This window comes from Dipodomys merriami, unplaced genomic scaffold (genome assembly GCF_024711535.1).
Source record: "Dipodomys merriami isolate MVZ:Mamm:240054 unplaced genomic scaffold, mDipMer1.0.p SCAF_562, whole genome shotgun sequence".
NCBI classification, from domain to species: Eukaryota; Metazoa; Chordata; class Mammalia; order Rodentia; family Heteromyidae; genus Dipodomys; species Dipodomys merriami.
In genome coordinates, this window is record NW_027206138.1 from 213,851 (window position 1) to 235,565 (window position 21,715).

Here is a 21,715-nt window from a genome sequence, read left to right on the forward strand (position 1 = left end):
TGCATTTATCTTCCTCCTCCTGACTCCTCTCCTGATCCTCTTCCCAGGGTAATGTACCCCTCTTGCTTCTCTCCTCCCCTCTACTTTTTCCCTCTCCCCTCTTTTTCTTCCTCCATCTATGCCCTTCCTCCTTTCTTACCCCTTCCTCCTCCTTTCCTTTCCTCTTCCTCCTACACTTTCACTTTCTTCTACTTCTTTATTGTCCTGGGGGTTGGAATCACATTAAGCATATGCTCTGCTGCTCACTACAGGCCTCCAGTTGGGACTTCATTTCAATGACACTCTATCTTTACTGCAAATCCAGAAAAGACTTTTGATTCAGGATTTAATTCATTGTACATATTCTACATCATAAATCTGTGCTACTTCATACATTGTGGCTAATAAGTTTGATTATGTTTTGGGATTCAGTTAAACGCATTAGAAACAATGTGTTTGAAGGCAATCTAGTGTGATCCTGTTACTCCCACATTAATGAACTGGTTATTTTGTATCTAGTAAAAGTATTCCATATTGCTCCCAGTTTAATGAACTGTCACTTTGTGGTAGCACCCACAGTAACGCTAACCCAAGGATTGCTGGGGATCAGAAGATTAAGTCCTGACAGATAAATCCATGAAATATGTATCTCAAATTAACTATTAAAAAGCCAGAAGAAAACCTGTGGCTACGAGGTTTAGTGCCATACTTGCAGAGAATAAGCTGATGACAAGACCCAGGCCTGAGTTGAAGACCTGTGGTGGGTGCACACACATACACACACACACACACACACACACACACACACACACACACACACACACAAACAATTTCCCAGCTAGAGCTAGTAGAATGTCTGTTTTCCCAATAACATGTCTGAATTTTTATCCCATGTATTTAGATATTTTTGAAACCTTTGTCATCAACTTACCTAATTGTAATAAATGACACCCTGTTCACTATTCTTTAATCCTGGTTGGAAAATATTTTAAGACACATTTTCAGGTAGAAAATTGAATTTGTTTTCACAATCGTAACTGTCTTGGTTTGTAAGAATGAAAGAATTTTGCCTTTAATTAATTAGTTCATAAATTAGAAAGGTAACACTAACCCTAGAACCAATTGCATTTGGATTCTAAAAGCCACACAAATACATTAGATTTATTAATCCCTTCTTTGATTCAATCCATTTTTTATAAAATAGTTTGTAGTTTTGGCCAATATTTTGTTATTTTTCTAATCTTAACCCTAACTGGAACATTCAGGAAAAGCTGTGATAATGGAAGTACAATATATTTCTAATATCTTTTCCTGAATTCCTAGAACCTAAAATAAGTTCAGATTTACTAAACATTTATCCCATTCCTTTTTTTTTTCTTTTTGTTGTTAGTGGGGCATCATTTCTGGGCCTGGGTACTATCCCTGAGTTCTAGGCATGGGCACAATCCCTGAGTTCTTTAACTCAAGGTGTGCACTTTACCTCTTGAGCCACAGCACCACTTTCTTGTTTTCTGGTGGTTAATTGGAGATAAAATTGTCACAGACTTTCCTGCCTGGGATGGCTTTGAACTGTGTTCCTCAGAAATGAGCTTCCTAAGTAGCTAGGATAATAGGCGTAAGCCACGAGTTTAATCCATTTCTTTACTCTATCCTCAACGCCCTTTAACCAGAAACCAAATCCTAATCACAATCCGAGTTAACAACAAATGGTTAATGTAAGTAAAATTGTTTGGATTCTATTGAATCACTCATTTTTTTGCTTCTATTTCTTAGTGGAAAAGTAAATTTTACCCTAAAGCTTGTCCTTCCCTAATCCTAACAAGAACTAAAACAGTAACTCACAGTTTAAACCAAATTATATCTGAATGTTTGAAATTACACCCACATTGGTTTTCATTCATTCTAACTTTGATACCATTCATTCTTCTTAAAATATGTTGCAGTTTTACACAATATCTTACATCTTTTTTCTTATCCTAACCCCAGCTCTAACTGGAACACCTTGCCTAACCCTAAGCCTACATATAACTGAATCATAATGTTAATAGCAAGCCTCTATTTCACATTTATCATATCTCTTGCTCAGCGTGTAGGTCTAAATTTTACTTGCATTTTGAACCTAAATTTTTAAAGTTTTAAAGTGTTTTTCTATTTCATTTTCTATTTATATTTTCTACTTATATTTCTATGTCAGGTTTTATTTTTCATTAATTTTAAAATCTTATTTTATTGTAAAGAGGCTTACAAAGGGATTACAATTACATGTGTAAGGTAATTCGTTCTTTTCTTGTAGAGCATTGGAGTTGTCCCACTATCCTTTCCCTCTCCTACATCCCTCAGTCTTCTCTCTCAATGGTGTAAAGTTCATTCTCAACAGAGTGTGTTGTGAGTATCATTGTTTCAATGGGTCATCCTGTGTTGAACCTAAATTTTCTGTTACTCTAACCCTAATTGTAATTCTGTCTGGGATCCTAACCCTAACCAAAATAATAATGATAGCTCAATTCAGAAGTTAACTGAAAATAATCAAGGTTTTTTTCATCCTGTTAATCCACTGTAAACTTGAATTAACCTGCAGTTCACATTAAATTTTCCAAATTAGATTATATGTGCATATATAAAGATGTAATTTGATGTGAAAAACAGAAGAGCTTTGGAGAGAAGAATAATAAAACGGAAATAGAGGGAGTATAATCAAAAGTTTTAAATATATTATGGAAAGAGCATAATGAAAATGCCACTTCTGAAAATGAATAACCATTAACAAAATAACTAAAAATTAATAAATACATAACACTGACTTCCAGTGTTCTATTTTTTTTTTTGGGGGGGGGGGTTCGGTCGTAGGGTCTGAACTCTGGGCCCGGGCGCTGTCACTCAGCTCTTCAGCTCAAGGCCAGCACTCTACCACTTGAGCCACAGCACCAATTCCGGCTTTTTTTCTTTTTGCTTATGTGGTGCTGAGGAATCGAACCCAGTGCCTCAGGCATGCAAGGCAAGCTCTCTACTACTGAGCCACCTTCCCAGCCCCTTCCAGTGTTTTTAAGAGTGCCATTTGTCTTTTGAAAGAAATATATATGTTAGATAAACTTTGTTTACACATAATTTATATTGTTATTGGCTAATTATTTAATTTAATGAATAAAAATCAAATAAGATTCCATGACAGAAAATATAAACAATTACTTAGTAATTGCTTGAAAAAAGTTGTAGTAATGAGTTTTAGGAAACTAAATTTCTATTTCCCTACAAAGCAAAGATTTAGGGTTAGTAATCTAGTATTTCTAGTAAGTTAGGGAACATAATTGTCATGAAAAGCAATGAACTGTACATCTTTTGTCTTGCATGAGTGATATTTTAAACATTGTATTTTATTCAAATATATACTTAGGTTTACTTTTAAAAATAAATGCAATTTTATCTCCTTTCAGAACAAGTACTTACCCTGCAATTAAATGTATTACTATATTCAGATATTTGAATGCTAAGTTTTCTGTTTAATATATGATCTAAATATTCAGAATGACTTGATTTTTGTATTTGTAAATGTCTAAGCTCTAGGATTTTTGCTTCATCAATATAAATTATCTCATGAGTTTATTGTGAAGGCTCCAGTAACCAGTGTGGTCAAAAACATTTCTTAAATTCTAAAGTTAAAAACTAATCATTTTTAACCTTTTATTATATGAGTTCTTGTCTCTTCAGAGTAATTAAACTAAATAAATACTATTTTTAAACATTTCACTCATATTGTAAATAATGTTAACATAGTTCATAAAGAGACTAATCATTTCAAAGTCACCATATTTGACGATCTTAGTGTGACGAATGTAGAGAGTATAAGAACCTTATTCTCAATAATAGATTTGGTTAAAGTAAATTAAATCATATATCTGGATTTCTAATTTGGAGGTAAATCAGATGGAAATAGGAAAATAATTACTTTGGGATTATTTTCTTCTTAAAATTATTTTTTTATTGTGAAAATACCGTACAGAGGGGTTACAATTACATGGGCAAGATAATGAGTACATTTCTTATCAAGCATTGTTGCCTCCTCTTTTGTTTTCCCTTCCCATACCTTCCCATCTCCACCCCCAGCCAAAGTTGTAAAGTTCGTTTTTCGACATAATGACTTGTCCATCTCATTGTTGCAATGGGTCCACCTGTATCCCTAATATTATGAAGCAAAAATATCTCTAAGAAATATATTTTTCAATAAAGTGTTTCAATCCTTGGGTAAAGGGAATTATGCTCTAATATAAAATTTATCTCCAATGAGAAATTCTGCAACTAATCTAATGTATGTTTTCCTGCAGAAAATGCTGTGTCTTCTATTCTTGTCATTTGATTTTAATTATATTTTTTGTTTGTGACATGTTCCCTACTTACATTTATTACAAACTTCTATAATTTTACAAATCATGCCTGTACACATTAATTTATGTAATTTAATATTCAATCAAAATTATCTTTTTTCCTGTCTCCCACAGGGAAGGATGAGGTGCTGCAGTATATTAAATGAAAGCACTCTAAAAGAGAGTCTGTATGGAATGGAAAATTGTAACATGAGGATGGGATCATGAGCATTTTCTATTTGGCTGAACAGTACAGTACTTTCCTATAGGACTTTCCTACCATTTGATCACACAGGGAAAGCCACAAAATTTGAAGTTCATATACAGGAATTACATTCCTAAAAGATATGGCAACCTGCTCAAAAGTTCGATCTTATCACTAGTACTTTGTGCTTGCTGGCTGATCTATTTCTCCATCATATGTTTTATATTATAAAGCACATTAATAATTTAGCTGTCAGTACATTTCAAGAGACTCCTGAAATCACATCTATTGCTGTGTAATATTCAGAAGAGAGGAAGAAGGTTAAACTGATCTCTGATTCCTCCCTTTAGCCTTCAATATGCTAATAAATTGTGAAAACAATCACGTTAGATGTTAGTTTATTTTCCCTATTTAATTAGAGATTAAGCAAATGTTTTTCGCAGTAAAAAGTGATGACAATGGTATCAGAGCTCTGATATGAGCACCTCTTCCTTAATAAGTAATGCTCTATGGTCTATAAATATGGAAGCCACACTAAAATTCTCTCTCTCTCTCTCACTCTCTCTCTCTCTCTCTACACACACACACACACACACACTCACACACACACACACACATACACACATACACACACACACACACACACACACACACACACACACACACACACACACACATGCAAACACACACAGCTGCCACCCAGAAACATCAGAGATCAGTTCCATTCCTTTGTAATTATAGTTGATTGGTGTTTGCTACATTTATTTTTCTTTGCTTCAGGATCTTGCCTGGACATGTATGTTTCCCTGAGATCAAGTCCCTTCTTCTTAGTATACTATGTGTCTTTGTATGCTTCAGGCCAATTAACAGTAACCTGAATACAATATCTACAATCTTGACATTCAAGTCAAACTCCATGAATTCATACTATTCCAAAATACTAAAATGTATTGGATCTAGAGACCAAAAAAAATCCACCTTGTTATTTTAGTAGGAATTGACAACATGAAATACAAGAATATTGATCAGGAACTGAGGTAAGAGAATGGGAGTATGTGGAAAAATGCCGAATATGGTATGTGAGTTAGAAATACAGAATTACATTCTATGGGCCCATTTATTGAAAACTTGCCATCTTATATTGAAAGTTCAATTTACATATACAGTTTTCCAGTTACTTTGCTTACATATCATTTCTGATCATAAATCCTCTTATGAATTTTTATAGTATCTTTTAATATATCACATGATTTGCAGGTACTTATCATTTTAAGGACAGACAGTCTACTTCTACGTCTTACATTCTGTGTCAAACCCTTATTTTTATTTCCCTGTTTGCTGAAAAAATGTATCCCTGGAAACAAGATATTGACAGCAAATCTGGGTGTAATTTTCATTTAGTAAACTTCAAATATAATATAAACTTTGTATTGACTAGTCATTTTCTAACAATGAGTGATATTCATGAACACAATGTTTTGGTGCCTTTAAGTCAATTGAGAATTGATGTGGTAGTCCTTGTGTCTAATTGTCTTAACCATTATATTATTTATATATAAACATGTGGATTGCACTTTTATATATTTTATGCAAAATAGTCTCCAGGAGTTTACGTTAAAGTGATAATGGGGGGGGGTAGCTTCCAGTTCCAAACCTTATATTTCATTAAATGTACTAGATACATGATGTTTACTGGAGCAATATAAAAGATGAGAACATATTTCTAAAGAGAATGCATTTATTGATTAAGACATATAATAGAGTAAAATAGGTTTCTTGCTTGAGACTGCATAAATTACATATGAATGTAGCTCAAGATGAGGCTCAGAGATAAATTCGTATTTATATTACTGAGATTTATAACACAATAAAAGAAATATAGGTATTTTAAGGAATTGGTCATTCAGAGATATGTAATGGATGAAGCATGGAATTGAAAATAGCTGAGGAAAACAATTCAACATGCAGGTTTATGATTTTATAATATTAATATGAAAGAAATGGAGCTTTTGCCTTTCTGAAGAAGAATGTTTAGCCAGTAATTTCAATATAAGGCATCAGTTGTTATTATTCTAAAGTCTTTTCCTCCAAGATAATCCCCAGTACTATACTCGTCCTCTGTAGCGTAAGAAGTAATTATTTTCATTAGCTTTGCTTAATACTAATTTACTTGTAGCAAATAGGTTAAAATGTCTTCTCTATTTCTCTTAATGTAATAACAAATATTTCTCTCTTTCTGTCTCTTCATAGAAGCCTGAAATAACTACTTCAAAATAACACGAGCAGAAAAACAAAAATAACCTGATACAACCATCACAAATCCCAAATTATGTGAAAAAAATAACAATATAAAAAATAAATCTGAGGAAAAGGAAAAACAATGGCAGAATAACAACAGAAAATTTCCCTAACTCTCTCTAATGAAACAGAGATTTAGATTCCTGGCCAGTACTCCACTTCTAGAGGGTCACACCAAGATAGCCATAATTATAGATTTACAGCTGTAATTATAGATATAATTATAGACATAAAATTCATAAAAAGATTTTATACTATCTTCACTAGAAAACAGAAATCTATGAAAACGTGCCCAGCCAGGCAGGTGACTGCTGTGACTGTATTGGCCAACATATTCAAAAGCACATCTGCAGTGTAGAAATAAAAGGGCTACATAGAAAAAAGTAGGAACAGAAATGTACATCAGAGAAAACCACATGCATACACAGAGACAATTCAACATACCATTGGACAGTCCGAACCGTCACTGGAACCATAAGTATTAACATCACAAAGTCTCACCACAAGTGATTTACACTTCTACACTTAATTGTATAGACAAAAACCTAATTCCAGAAAAACAAATCAAAAGAGAAGACCAAACCAACACCTAGCAAATCAACCAAGAACATAGAGAGTCAATTATTAACATCATTGTTTCCCCAAGAGAAAACCTCCAAATGGACACAACCAATCAGAAAAAATACAAGAAAAATATGTCAAGGTACTTCAATTCACACAGTAAATAACCAGGCATTAGAACAGACAATCAAGGACCTAGAAGATTGTTATCAAAATATTTTACAAATGTTGCTGAAAATGTGATTAATGAAAAGATAGAAAACCTCTACAAGGAAATTTGTGAACAAGATGAGACCAAACAAAGATTAGCAAAATAATTCATGGAGATAAGAAACAAAGATAAAGTCTGAGAAGTAAAGGGAGTCCAAGGAAAAAATGGATGCCTAGTTAAAAGATATGAGAGAAGACACAGCTAAAAAAAACAACCTTTGCAACCCCCCCACCCAAAGAAAAAATGTACAGAAATTCCATACAAGACTTAAAACAAATCTTTAATAAAGAGTTAGAAGCCCTAAAAAAGGACCAATTAGAAGACAGGGAAATCGAAAACAAAACAGAAAGTCTCCACAGCAAATAAATGACATAGAAGATAATCTCAGGGTCAAAGACAGAATAGGTTTAACAGGAAAGAGGAAATTATCATTAAGAACAAATAAACGAAATAAGAAATGATATTGCCAGAAGTACAAGACTCATTTAGAAATCAAATTTCGGGTAGATAGGTATCAAGAATGAGAAGAGCAAGAAACTAAATGGATGGGAAACATATTACAGAAATATAGCAGAGAACATGCCAAACATCCAGAGAGATAGGCTCATTCAGAAAAGAGAAACCTTTAGAACACCAAACAGAGAATTCTAGTACTGAACAAGCAACCTCTACATCATAATCCATTAGAGGATCATTAAAGATCAAGGAAAGGATGCTACAGAGAAAAGACTGATTATTTATAAAGGATATACAGTGAGATAAATTACAGATTTTTTAGCTGATATGGCAAAAAGAGAGCCTGGCATGATATATGACAAACATTAAAGGTAAACAGCTACCAATCGTTAATATGGGCCCAAGCCAAACTCCTTTACATTTAAAGGAAATATAAAAATATTTCATTACAAAGCAACTTAAAGCAATGTATCTCTACCAAGTCAGCAGGATAGAAGTTAATCAAATATATCCAACATAGAGAAGACCAAGTAGAACAGCAACTGATTATGTAAAATGCTCCCTATCAGAGAACAAAGTAAATATATTAAGAGTAGATGAGGCACGGCTCCGAACAGCAAATGTATAACATAACAGGACTTATCAGGCAATTCTCAGTCTTAACTCTCTAGATCAGTGGACTTAAATTTCCGAATAGAAGACATAGATTAAATAGTGGTATCAAAAAACACGTCGTATCCATCTAGCATCTAAAAGAGACATATTTTATTGACAAAAACAAACGCATACTGAAACTGAAAGGCTGGAAGGAAAATTTTCAAGCAAATGGACACCATAAACAGGCTGCAGTAGAATTACTAACATAAGATAAAATAGAATTAAAATTAGTACAAAGAGATATTACATATTGATAAAGACAACACTCAATTAGGAGGATATAACATGTCTAAACATCATCAACCAGATACTACTTAACCTAAAAACACATTTCAACACATCATTGTCATCCATGAATGACCGACCATCCAGGAAAAACTCAACCAAGAAACTACAGACTTAAATAACTACATTGACCACCTACCCCTACCAGACATCTACGGAATATACATTCATCATCAGAATATACATTCTTCACAGCAGCTCATGGAAGATTATCCAAAATAGAACATATCCTATGTCACTCAGAAATTCTGTCCAAATTGAAAGAAAAATTAATTGAATTCCCATATCTTGTCAGACTGTAACAGAATAAACTTAGAATTAAACAGCTAAAACAAAAAAAAATTGTAAAACCCATGAAGACTGAATAACACGTTGTTGAATGACCAGTGGGACACTGAAGGGATTAGAAAAGAACTGAAAGTTTCTGGAATTTAACAAGAATGAACACATAAAATACTAGTTTCTCTGGGACACAGGAAATGCAGTAGTTAGAGGAAAAATTATTGCTCTGAGTGCCTACTTCAAGCAATTGGGGAAATCTCAAATAAATATTTTAATTATGTACCTCAAACTCCTTGAAAACAGGAGCAAGCCCTAAACCAAAGCAGTAGACAGAAACAAATGTAAAAAATCAGAAATAAATAAATAAAGACAAAATAAAACATAGAAAGAATTAAAAAAAACAGAGTTTTTTTAAAATAAATTAACAGACTTGACACAACCATACCAAGTCTGACTAAGAAGAGAACTTATATAGATAAGTAAATAAAAAGCCAGCAGATTGGGAGAAGATCTTTACTTGCTCTACAACACACTATGGCCTCATATCTCAATATATTTAGAGCCCCAAAAGTTAACTCCCCCCCAAATAAAAACATATCCTCAAAGAAATAACAACTCTCTTAATAAGTGGGCTAAAGATTTAAAGAGAGACTTCTCTGAAGAAGAAATATGCATGGCCAATAGACGCATGAATAAATATGCAACATTTCTGGCCATAAAAGAATTGTGAATCAAAGCAACATTGAGCTTCCACCTCACCCCAGTTAGAGTGACCATTATGAAGAAAACTAAAAATAACAGATGCTGGGCTGGTGGGGATGTGACCAAAAAGGAACATTACTATAGTATTGGTGAAAATGTAAACTTGTTCAAATACTCTGTAAAGAAGTATGGAGGTTTCTCAATAGAGCTCCCTTATGAGCCAGGAATGAGGGATCAAGAAAATGTCATATACGTTCACAACAAAACTCTATGCTTCCATCAGAATGAATGGCATTGCCCCATTTGTAAGGAAATGGAATCACTTCGAAAATATAATAAGTCAAACAAGCAAGACCCAAAGAATCATAGGCCACTGATTTTCACTCCTTTGGAAACAATAGAATATGTCTACAATATTCACAATAGCTCAAAAGCAATATGCATATCACCATATAAAATGATGCTTATCGAAATGAGCTCCAAGAAATGGATACAAGATGATTGTATAGTGAGCTGCTTTGGGTTATTTATATTAAGTTTTTACCCTTTGGTTTATTCCTTGTACTCACTGTTTTTTATTTCGGTACGCTTTGTCTTATACATGTTTATCTGATTTGGAGAAAGGGGAGAAAAATCACAGAAATGGTGGCACAAAGATTAACCAAAGCAAAAGTGATATACACTAGACATCATGTTAGAAATTAACTTTACAACTTTGGTGGAGTGGGATGTCAGGGTTGGGGGAAGCAGGAAAAAATGGGGAAGGGTTAACACTTAAAAAAATGTACTCCTTACTTATGTAACTGTAATGACCCCTCTTTATATCACTTTCATAATAAAAAAAATAAGAGGACTCACTCAAATAGAGAAAATTAGAGACAAAAATGAGACAACACAACAGATATAAGCAAAATTGAGACTGTTATAAGAGAGTATTTTGAAAACCTTATGCCAATAATCTGGAGAATCCTGGAGAAATTGATGCTTTCCTATACTGAATCTGAAGCAAGAAGTAACATATAAGAAGTAATGAATATTAAATTTCAATAAACCACTTCCCATTCCAGAAAAAGCTAGGATTCAATGAATTTACCATGGAATTAAGGACTGCGGAGAACTTACAATATGCAGGTCTAACTCTTCAATGGAATGGAAAGGGAAAGGAAATTATCAAACACATTCTATGAAGATAGAATTACACACTTCCCCAAATCACATAGGGAATCACCAAAGAAAGAGAATTCTTTGATAAGCATTAAAACAGAACTTCTTAATAAAATTCTCACCAGCCATTTTCAGTAACTAACAAAAAAGACATATAGTATGATCAAATTGTGTTCATCCTAGGATACAATTTGATTCAATATTCTTGTCAGTAACCATAACACAAAGCATCAGCAGATGCAGGGGTGAGAAACACATGATCATCTATATGGATATAGAAATAGCTTTTAAAAACCTCCAATACCCCTTTATGATTAAAAAAGTCTGAGAAGCTAGGAATGCATGGAACACTCCTCAATATAATACAGAGTTTGGTTATGATAGTTAATTAGCCTTAACCTAACAGTGGAAGCATTAAGACAAAATCACGAATGAGACAAGGATGTTCACTCTCTACTACTCTTCAAAATGGTAGTGGACTTTCTAGCAAGAGCAATTGGAAAGAGAAAATAAGGGGATACAAATAGGGAAGAAGTAAAACTATCCCTTTTTACAGATGAAATGATCCTGTATTTAAAAGTCCTTATAGCTTCTTCCCTCAAGTTAGTAAAGGTGATGCTAACCTTGAGCTATGTAGCACGGTATAAAACCCACAAGAATCAGTAGTTTTTCTGTGTTACCAACAATGGGAAGAACCAACCTGAAATCCAAAATACAATCTCATATGTATTAGCCTCAAAATCCAATCAAATCTAATCTAAACAAAACAAAACAACAACAAAACTAGGAATTAATTAATTTAACTAAAAATGTGAAGGAACTCTACTGTGAAAACATTAAAATCTAAAAAGGGAAATTGAAGAAGATTCAAGGATATGGAAAATCTTTCAATGTTCCTGGTTGGAAGAATTAAAGTGGCAAAAACTGCAATACTGCCCCAAACAATTGACCATGCGATACTCATCAAAATCCTAACAATATTCTTCAATGCAATAAAGAAAGCAATCCAAATTTAATATGGAATTACAAAAGTACACATGAAACAGAAGACATAGAAATGAACTCATGGGCCTATAATCATCACACACACACACACACACACACACACACACACACACACACACACACACACACACACACACACGCACTGGAATTCTAATCACCCATTAGAAAGGATGACTTTTCACCAGTATTAAGGAAAAGGAAAGGCTTGGGAAAATTATACTAAGAGAAAAGAGAAAGGAATGCAGACTCTCAGCAACATAGATTTCATGGATTTATTCATGGTAGCTATAAGGTACCCACAAATCTACAAGTAACCAAGACAGATTCTACCTCATCCCAATTAGAATGGCCATTATCAAGAAAACTAGCAATAGAAAATGCTGGAATGGATGTAACCAATTGGGAACTCTATTACACTGTTGGTGGGAAACTAAACTTGTTCAACCACTGTGGAATGCAGTACGGATTTTCCTGAAATGAGTAAACATAGATCTCCCTTTAGACCCAGTAATTACCCTCATTGGCAATAATCCAATAAATAACAAACAAGCTCACATGAAAACTACCAGCATAACCATGTTCTGGGCCCAGGCCCAGAGTTCAAGGACTGGAAAAAAAAAACTTACCACTGTTGTTATTTCTGCAAATATGAACCTTTTGACATAGGATACCAAATCATTCTATTTGCAGTAGCTAGAATAGGACTTAAATGTAGTGGTTGATAAAATGGCTTCTTTGTTGAATGTTAGGAAAAGATGTAGGCAGTCCAAGAAAAGGGAGATTTTTGTTGTTGGTCGAGGGGCTTGAAGTATGGACTTAGACACTGTCCCTGAGCTCTTCAAGTCAAGGTGAGTGCTCCACCTCTTGAGCCACAGTGCCACTTCTGGTTTTCTGGTGGTTAAATGGAGATAAGAGTCTCAGGAACTTTCCTGCCTAGGTTGGCTTTGAACCGCCGTCCTCCGATCTCAGCATCCTGAGTAGGTAAGATTACAGCTGTGAGCCACTGGCAGTAGGCTAAAAATGGGGGATTTTTAGAAAAGAAAATCGACCTCATCACCTGTGTCTAAACCTAGATATCACTATTAGAACACTTCACCCTCTACTCATTTCATCAGACATTTGTAAATTTTCTCTTTTCCTTCATGTGGGAATGCTGCGGTCAGTATTAACTCAGCTGTGGGACTGGATCAATTGTATGGTAATTGCTAGCACCTAAATCAAGAACTGTTAGATCAAAACAAATGAAGCCCTCATTTGGAATAATTATTTACTCTTTTTATTACAAATCTGTGCTTGATTACTTCCTAATGTGATGTTGGACCTCCTAACAGAGTGATGGCATTTTCTTTCTCTTCAGCATTCTTCCACATGTTGTAAAATATTTAAGAATTCAAATATTTCCATTGATAATTCATTAAGCTGACCTCTAAGTAAATGTGCATTTCTGGAATTTGGTCTGCTGTCTTGTTCTTATATGCGCAGGCTTACTATGATTTATTTGTTCTGCAAGGAATTTTATTTTCCAATCTTTGTGTGACCAATTTTATTCTCTCTTATCAGTCTTCCTGACCCTCTCTCTGGGGTCTCATTTCAGTCTGCCTCATAAAAAATATATTAGTTATCATCTAAATAACTCTCAGCTTCTCTTTTTTTGCCTGATTTTAAGTAGGCTGTGATAGCAGACCTGACTGGCTGTACTAACTGGAATTTTTTTGTTTGTTTGATTGTTTGATTTGTGTGTGTGTGTGTGTGTGTGTGTGTGTGTGTGTGTGTGTGTGTGTGTGTGTGTGTGTGTTTAGTTTTAGAGGTCTAGGATTACTATTCAAGGTAGTAGCTTCTCTGGGCCCCAGTGCTTCCCTGGCCTAGATTCAATTGGTTTTTCCCTGAAAGATACAAAGAACTGGTGACTAAATTCCTGTAAAATTGTCTCAAAATGAGGCAATCTGGCATCCTTACAAAGCCATGAATAACTCTGTAGTAATCCACTTACAGAAATGGTCTATCAAGATGGCTTTTCAAGGTTGACTGTGAAAAATGTTCATTTTCAATTAACCACCATAAAGCAGATTACATCCCTGGGAGCAGACTTTTGGAAGGGAGGTTCTGCATCCTTCTTTCTCTTATGATAGATCAAACCATAATATTCTGCAGTTGTGGCCATCCTGGAGCACATTTTCCCAAGAATATTCTGTAGTGTAAAAGAGGACCAGCTATGAAAATAAAGGTGAAAATACTTTTCTATTTCAGACTGATTTATCTTGCTTATATCTGTTGTTATTTCCATTACTTCTAACACATGGATAAATAATATTAGTATTTGACAAATGGCAAAGGATTAATGGCAAAGAATTACTTTCATATATGCAATATAATACACTTGACCCAGTTATGGAAAATTAAATCTAACTGTAGAAACAATATCAGGAATATAAAATAAGCCTCAATACGCATAATCTGGCCCACATACACCATCATCTAATCAGACATTCAGTCTCTCTATAAATATTTATTTGGTACAAAATCATAAAAATTTAATTAATGAATATGACTTTTAAGTATCATCTGAAGTACTCCTCATGCATATAATTGTATATACTTGTATAAATGTCACCTAGACAGGAATTTTACATTCATGTAGAAATCAAATTTCCACAACTTAAACTAGAGGAGAGGGGTCATTCCCACGTGTATTGTGTGGTGTGAATTTTACCACAGTTCTGAATCCTTCCACCTAAAACCGAGTTATGTACAATAATTTATTATTTCATGTTAAGATGAGTGTTAAGTGTAGAATACACTTTGAATTATTACATTAATTCACAGAAATAAAACAATAATGATAAATTATTTGTTTAAATTCTAATGTTTCTGTTTTACAATTCATAAAATATATCATTAAAATTAGTTTCACTTTCTTCTTTTCTATAGCTGCTAAAATTAAAATTATATATTAAACATTCAATATTAAGAAATCAAAAATAAATAACATTATAAAAATGATATATTATTTAACTGTGATTTGAATTACAGTGCTAACAAATTGTGATGTAAATAACATTTAATAGAATTATGGGTAATACTTTTTAAACTTACCAGCTTGTTATTTGTTACCTAATTGTGTCATTTGTTATTCTTGGTCCAAGTCATCCCTTCAACTTGTTTAATTTTCTATTTTATCTATATTGGTTTGCTGATTGTGCATTTTGTTTTCTCTTTGTAATGACTGACATGAGGCTGAAAATCTGTGTGCTATTTTATTTCTTCCTATGTAAAAGTAAAATTTCTGGTCTCCACAGCTGTTTTACTGCACTATACTACAATATTTCCCCCTTTCCTATATCCTGTAATGCTGCTCTCATATATTTTATTTTTTATTAAAATTCTATTGTTAAGGTAAAGTATAGAGGGGTTATACTTACACAAGAAAGGCAAGGAATTCATTTCTTTTCTAACTTGTTACCCCTTCTCCAATTTTTTACCCTCTTCCCTCCCAACGCCCCCCCCTCAAGATTATTTCCAACATATTGTCTTGTGAGTATGACAGTTGCATAGGTTACTTATTTGACCTTTGTCTCACCATTTTGTTTTTTCTCTTTCCATTCCCAAGTTCAAATCAACATATTTACAATACCCAGGGCATCAGATTAAAATACAGTGACTTCAGGCAATAAACCATAGGTGGGGAAAACACAAAAGGATAAAAACAAATCACGTAGTGCATTAAGAACAACAAAAAGTTAAATCAACATTTGTTGATTTAACTTTGAATCACCTTATACAGTCATATGTACATAGCTCTTGAGCTATTCTGCTCAACTATTAATATTATCCTTGATGTACACAATACTGTTTCCCAATTACCCAGTAATCCCACTTCTGGGCATTTACCCTAGTGACCACAAACAAGGCCACTCTAAAGCTACCAGCCCAATTATGTTTATCACAGCAGTATTTACCCTAGGTAAGATATGGAATCAACCCAGATGCCCCTCAGTAGATGAATGGATCAAGAAAGTGAAACACACACATACAAACATACACACACACACACACACACACACACACACACACACACACACACACACACACACACACACACACACACACACACACACACAAAGAGATATACATAAATGTAATACTATGCTTTCATCAGAAAGAAAGGTACCATCTCATTTTTAAGGAAATGGAAGAACTTGGAAAAAATCATATTAAGTGAAGTAAACTAAACAAAGAAACATAGGTCCCGTGGTTTCCTTTATTTGCAATAATTAGTTTACACCAAGGATAATATCATGTATTTTAATTTGAAATTTTGTTCTATATTGAGCATGCAACATTATGTTCATCTTATCCATTACTGAGGGAAGCACAACAAAAAGAGCAACCCCTACTCATAAGAACAACTCCTACTTACTTAGCTTCATTCATTTCTTTCTTTTTTGTGTGTGAAAATACTGTACAGAGGGATTACAATTACACGGGCAAGATAATGAGTACACTTCTTAACAAGAGTGTAGCCTCCTCCTTTGTTTCCCCTTCCCATCCCTTCCCATCTTCCCTCCGCCCCCCACCCAATCCTACCCGCTTCCCCCCCCCACTAAAATTGTAAAGTTCGTTTTAGACATAACGACTTGTACATTTCATTGTTGCAATGGATCCACCTTTATCCATATTTAAACGATTTGTTTTTCCCCTTCCCCTCCACAAATTATACCGAACATCAAATACAGTGAAAGCAGGGGTTATACTGTGGGGAAGGGACATACAAACAACAATGAAATAGTCTTATAAATGTGTTAGAAACAATCGCATGAAAGAAAAAAAGAATACATATCTAAGGGTTCATTTCCCTAACATCACCTTATCAGACCTTTTCTACTTGACTCAGACATATACTAGATATTGCAAATCAGGGAAACCATGTAAGGCCAGTGTTGTCTCCTGTATCCTCATGTTGTACATTACAACTATATACTGATTCATCCTGTATATCTACTATCTTCTACATTGTGACCTAAATGCCCCAACAATTCCACGTTGCTTTACTTGTTAAAAATTTCTCTCTTAATTTTTGATGTTTGTGTGTGTGTGTGTGTGTGTGTGTGTGTGTGTGTGTGTGTGTGTTTACAAAGATCAGAAGACAATATTTTTCTTCATTTAGAATACATCTTTCAGGTCATTGTAAGTTGTGGCTAATGGGAGAAGTCTCTTGCTATTTTAAGGATGAAACAGAAAAAGATATTTGTGCATGTACCACAGTTGCTTTATAAGTCTGTAGTTGAACACTGAACTTCGATTTATATCTTGGCTGTTGTTGTGAATGATGATTACAATGAACTGCAAATATATTTGAGTTACAAATAGAGAAATAATCACTTGATTGGTGGGGCAGATTATATTTCAACTTTGGAGTTCTTTAGAAAGCTGCATATTACTTTCTACAAGGAGAATACTAACCTGCATTTTGTTGAAGAGTGTAGAAAATTTCCTTTTCTCCACTCCCAGCATTATTACCTTTGTTAAAAGGTAATAAAGGGCAGGTTTTTATTCTCTTCAGTACTCCAGACTGGCCTTAGACTTAAATCCAACCTCCTAAATACTTGGAGTTAAAAGCCTTTACCACCACACGTGATTCCTTTGATTTTTTTGATAAAAGTTAGTTAGGTTTTTAAAATGAGGTAGTCAAATAAGAACAGCACCACGCACAAGGTATTCAGGTAAGGGGTAGGTTTATTCAGTAGACCTGCTGGGACCAGGCAAGGTTGGCACTCCACGTGGCTGGGAAAGGCCTGGGAAAGAGAGAGAGCTGGGAAAGAGAGAGGAAAGAGCTAGAAAAGAGATAGAAAAAAGCAGAGAGAGCTAGAAAAGAGCAGAGAGAGAGCAGAGAGCAGAGTGAGAGAGCAGAGAGAGCTAGAAAAGAACAGAGAGAGAGAGGACAGAGAAGAGAGCTGAGAAAGAGCTAGAAAAGCAGAGAGAGCTTCTGGGCCTGGGCTAAGCCTTATCTAGGGTATGGGTGGAGAAAGGTGTGGCCACATCAAATTCAGATGTGACCTCTTCCAAGTGTCCCAGTTGCTTAACGCAGATACTAGGTGGAGACTTTGCTGTGAGGACGGTGGAACGGAACTTACAGTTACAATAATTATGAAGTAGTATCATAGTAATTTTGAATTACATTTCTCTAATGAGTTCTGCTCAAAAAGAATTAAACCAGCATAGAAGTGGTATTAAATAACTTTGTAAGCCCACTGGAAATTTTCAGGGCTTTAAGGAGAACATGTCTATTCAGAACTTTTGTACACTTTTAATCAAGTTTCTTGTTAATATCATCTTTAATCTTTCAAATACAAAATCAATAATTAATTCAAGGTATTAGAAAGCAACAATATTAAGCAACTCCTAACATTTTCAATTTTAAATAACATGATATTGCTTAATCATTTTCTGTTTATGCTTGAGACTATATAACTATATAACTATATAACTATATAAATAAAATACATACGCATTTTATTTATTTCACAATGATTGTTTTTTCCAAAGACTGCGTGTCTAATTTCCTTGTTTTCTTTCAGTCTCAAGTAGTTCAGATTTCAAATGAAGAATAAATGGACAGAAGCAAACAAAAAATAATATAGTTCCCCTCATCTTATGATGCCTTTACAAGAATGAGGAAAGTGTTCATCCAAGAACCAATGATAAGACATCGAAAAGAGAATCCATTCTTCTAGGTCTTTCTTAACTTTGCAATGTACCTTAAATGATGTAAAACACAATATAATGCTCAGATGCTTTGAATTTTTATCAGTTTTGCACATTTTCATATGAACTTCACCTCAGTCTACAACATTCCTTCATTATTTTGTCCCTGATATTTTTACACTCTCAAGACATAAGATAACCAGTTTGATTTACAGCATGAGAAATAATCCAACTGGCTTCCTTGGAAGAAGAGTATGGCCAATAGATTACATTACTTCTGTTTGCTCACTATATGCAATGGTTTCTGTAATACTTATCACATTCTTTTTAGTATTTAAAAAAAACTGCTGGCTAAACTCAAAACTCATTCATGGAAGTTTATGTTAAGTATTTCACAAGTTTTATTTTCCTTAATTCTTAAGATAACATTTTCTATAATGCTAATGTTATTACCATTTTAGTGTTGGGAAAAATTGTAATTAAAGGCAGTAAGTGCATGGCCCAAACACACACTGTGAGGAAGAAAATGAGTCAAAGTTTCCAAAAGTCTTTCAGCAATACACAAAAGGTAGGTAAAATCTCTCCATTCTCTTACACTCTCAATTCAATATTCATATTGTCCAAGAAATAATACCATAGCAATTATTGCCCATGGTTATTTTTTCTGTTACATTTTTTCTTCAACACAGACTGTGTTGGTGACATTGGGTTATCATGCACAGAGCTGAGCTTATAAGAAAGACAAATATATTCTGTCCCATTTTTCCAGGTTCCATTTTAAAAAGTAATAACTTTTAAATATCATCACTTACTTTCTTAAGAATCCAAAAAATGAAAAAAAAATTCACAAATAATCACTCCAAAATGCTTTAAAAGTAGGAGATGATAAAACAGGCCCCCGTGAAGTAAACTTTCTTCTACTTTTAAAATTACTCTGCATGCCTTGTGCTGGTTGGTCACACCTGTAATCCTAACTACTCGGCATATTTACTCAGGAGCCAGAGATCTGTGGATACCAGTGGAAGCCAATCAGGGCAAAATAAATTCATGAGATTATTTTTCAAAAATTTCAATGAGTTAGCAAAGGGCTAGGAATGGAGATGTAGCTCATATAGTAGCTCACCAATCTAGAGAGGAAAGGCCTAGCAAGACTTTGAAGCCCTTTTTTCAAACTGTGAGCACACCAACATACATGCAAGTGCATGAGAACATGTGCACGTGCACACACACACATTCATTCAAAATACCTTCATATCAGTTTTTTGCATTAATTTCTTTGTTAGCCATATTGTTTGAGTAAAATAAAGGAAATAAACTCTCCCATCTCAGAACATTTTCATACTTTTCTATTTTAAAAATACTGTACAGAGAGGTCACATTTACATGAGCATGTAATGAGTACATTTCTTAACAAGGATTGTTACCTCCTCCTTTATTTTCCGTCTACCGTCCCTTCCCTCTTACCTCTACTAGTAAACTCCCCTCCCCCCTTCCCCTGCCTAAATTGTAAAGTTCATTTTTCACCATAGTGTCTTGTGCATCTCATTGTTACAATGGGTCAACTTGAATCCCTACTTAAGCATTTTTTTTTCCTTCCTCTTCCCAAATTAGAGGAGCGTATATACAAGAGGTGGGCACACCAAATTCAAATACAGTGAAAACAGGGGTTATAGCATGAGGGAGGAACATATAAAGAAACAAAAAAAATCACATAGACTGTTATAAGTACGTTCGAAACAATAGCAAGAAAAAAAAAACACTTGTGTTCCTATTTGGGCGTTCATTTCCCTTAACATCATCTTATCTGGTCATATGTGCATAGATTTTGACTTTTTCTGCTTATCCCAGACATATATTAGTTATTAAAAATTAGGAAAACCCTGGGACCTATGTTTCTTTGGACCTGGCTTACTTCACTTAATTTTTTTCCAAGTCTTTCCATTTTCTACAAATTGGGCGATGCCATTCTTTCTTATGGAGGCATAGAATTTCATTAGTACAAATAGCATATTTTCTTGATCTATCTGATGAGGGGCATCGGGGTTGTTTCTATATCTTAGCTATCTTAAACAATGCTGCAATAAATATGATTGTGCTGATAGTTTTAGTACCGTCTTGTTTGTGATCTTTTGGGTAAATGCCCAAAAGTGGGATTGCTATGTCATAGGGGAGTTCTATGTGGAGTCTTTTGAGGAACCTCCATACTACTTTCCAAAGTGATTGAACAAGTTTACACTCCCACAAAGAGTGCAGTACAGTTCCCTTGTGTCCACATCCCCTCCAGCATCTGTTGTTGTAAAAGTATGGAATGGTACAGGAATTTGCCTATCATCCTTGCCCAGGGGCCATTCAAATCTTGTCTGTATTGTTCCAATGTTAGAGTACGTCATGCTGAATGGAGCATAGAACATGTTTTATATATAAAGTGTAATTGATTTTCTTAAACTAGACAATTCAACAAAAAGTAAGTATAAAAGAATTTTCATGAAATTTAAAGCCATGTACTTCTTACATAAGCACACATTTAAGAATAAAGTCAAGATTGACATGTCAAAAACAAAATAATTCCAGATATTTGTTGTTCAAGAGATGTGTAGGAGGAGGAATTCAATTATTCTATACAAGGCTCCTGTCATAATGAACACTGCAGCAAGTGTTAAGTTTTGTTAAAAATTTTAATGGTTTAAATATATTTAATTTTGGGAATTTGCTTATATATATATATAATTTGGATTTATCTCTATATTTTGCTATAAATATTTATGATAAAAACTTTGAATAATTGATTTATAATATATCCTAGTTTCATATACCAAATTACATTCAGAAAATGGGATATAACAATTAACT

General features: G+C 34.0%; 1 non-coding gene across 1 annotated transcript; it reads right to left on the reverse strand.

The window, feature by feature from the left end:
* Positions 1 to 21,162: 21,162 nt before the first annotated feature.
* LOC138812334 (U6 spliceosomal RNA) lies at positions 21,163 to 21,265 on the reverse strand. The gene has a single exon (XR_011367591.1). It is a non-coding gene; the product is annotated as a U6 spliceosomal RNA (small nuclear RNA).
* Positions 21,266 to 21,715: the final 450 nt, after the last annotated feature.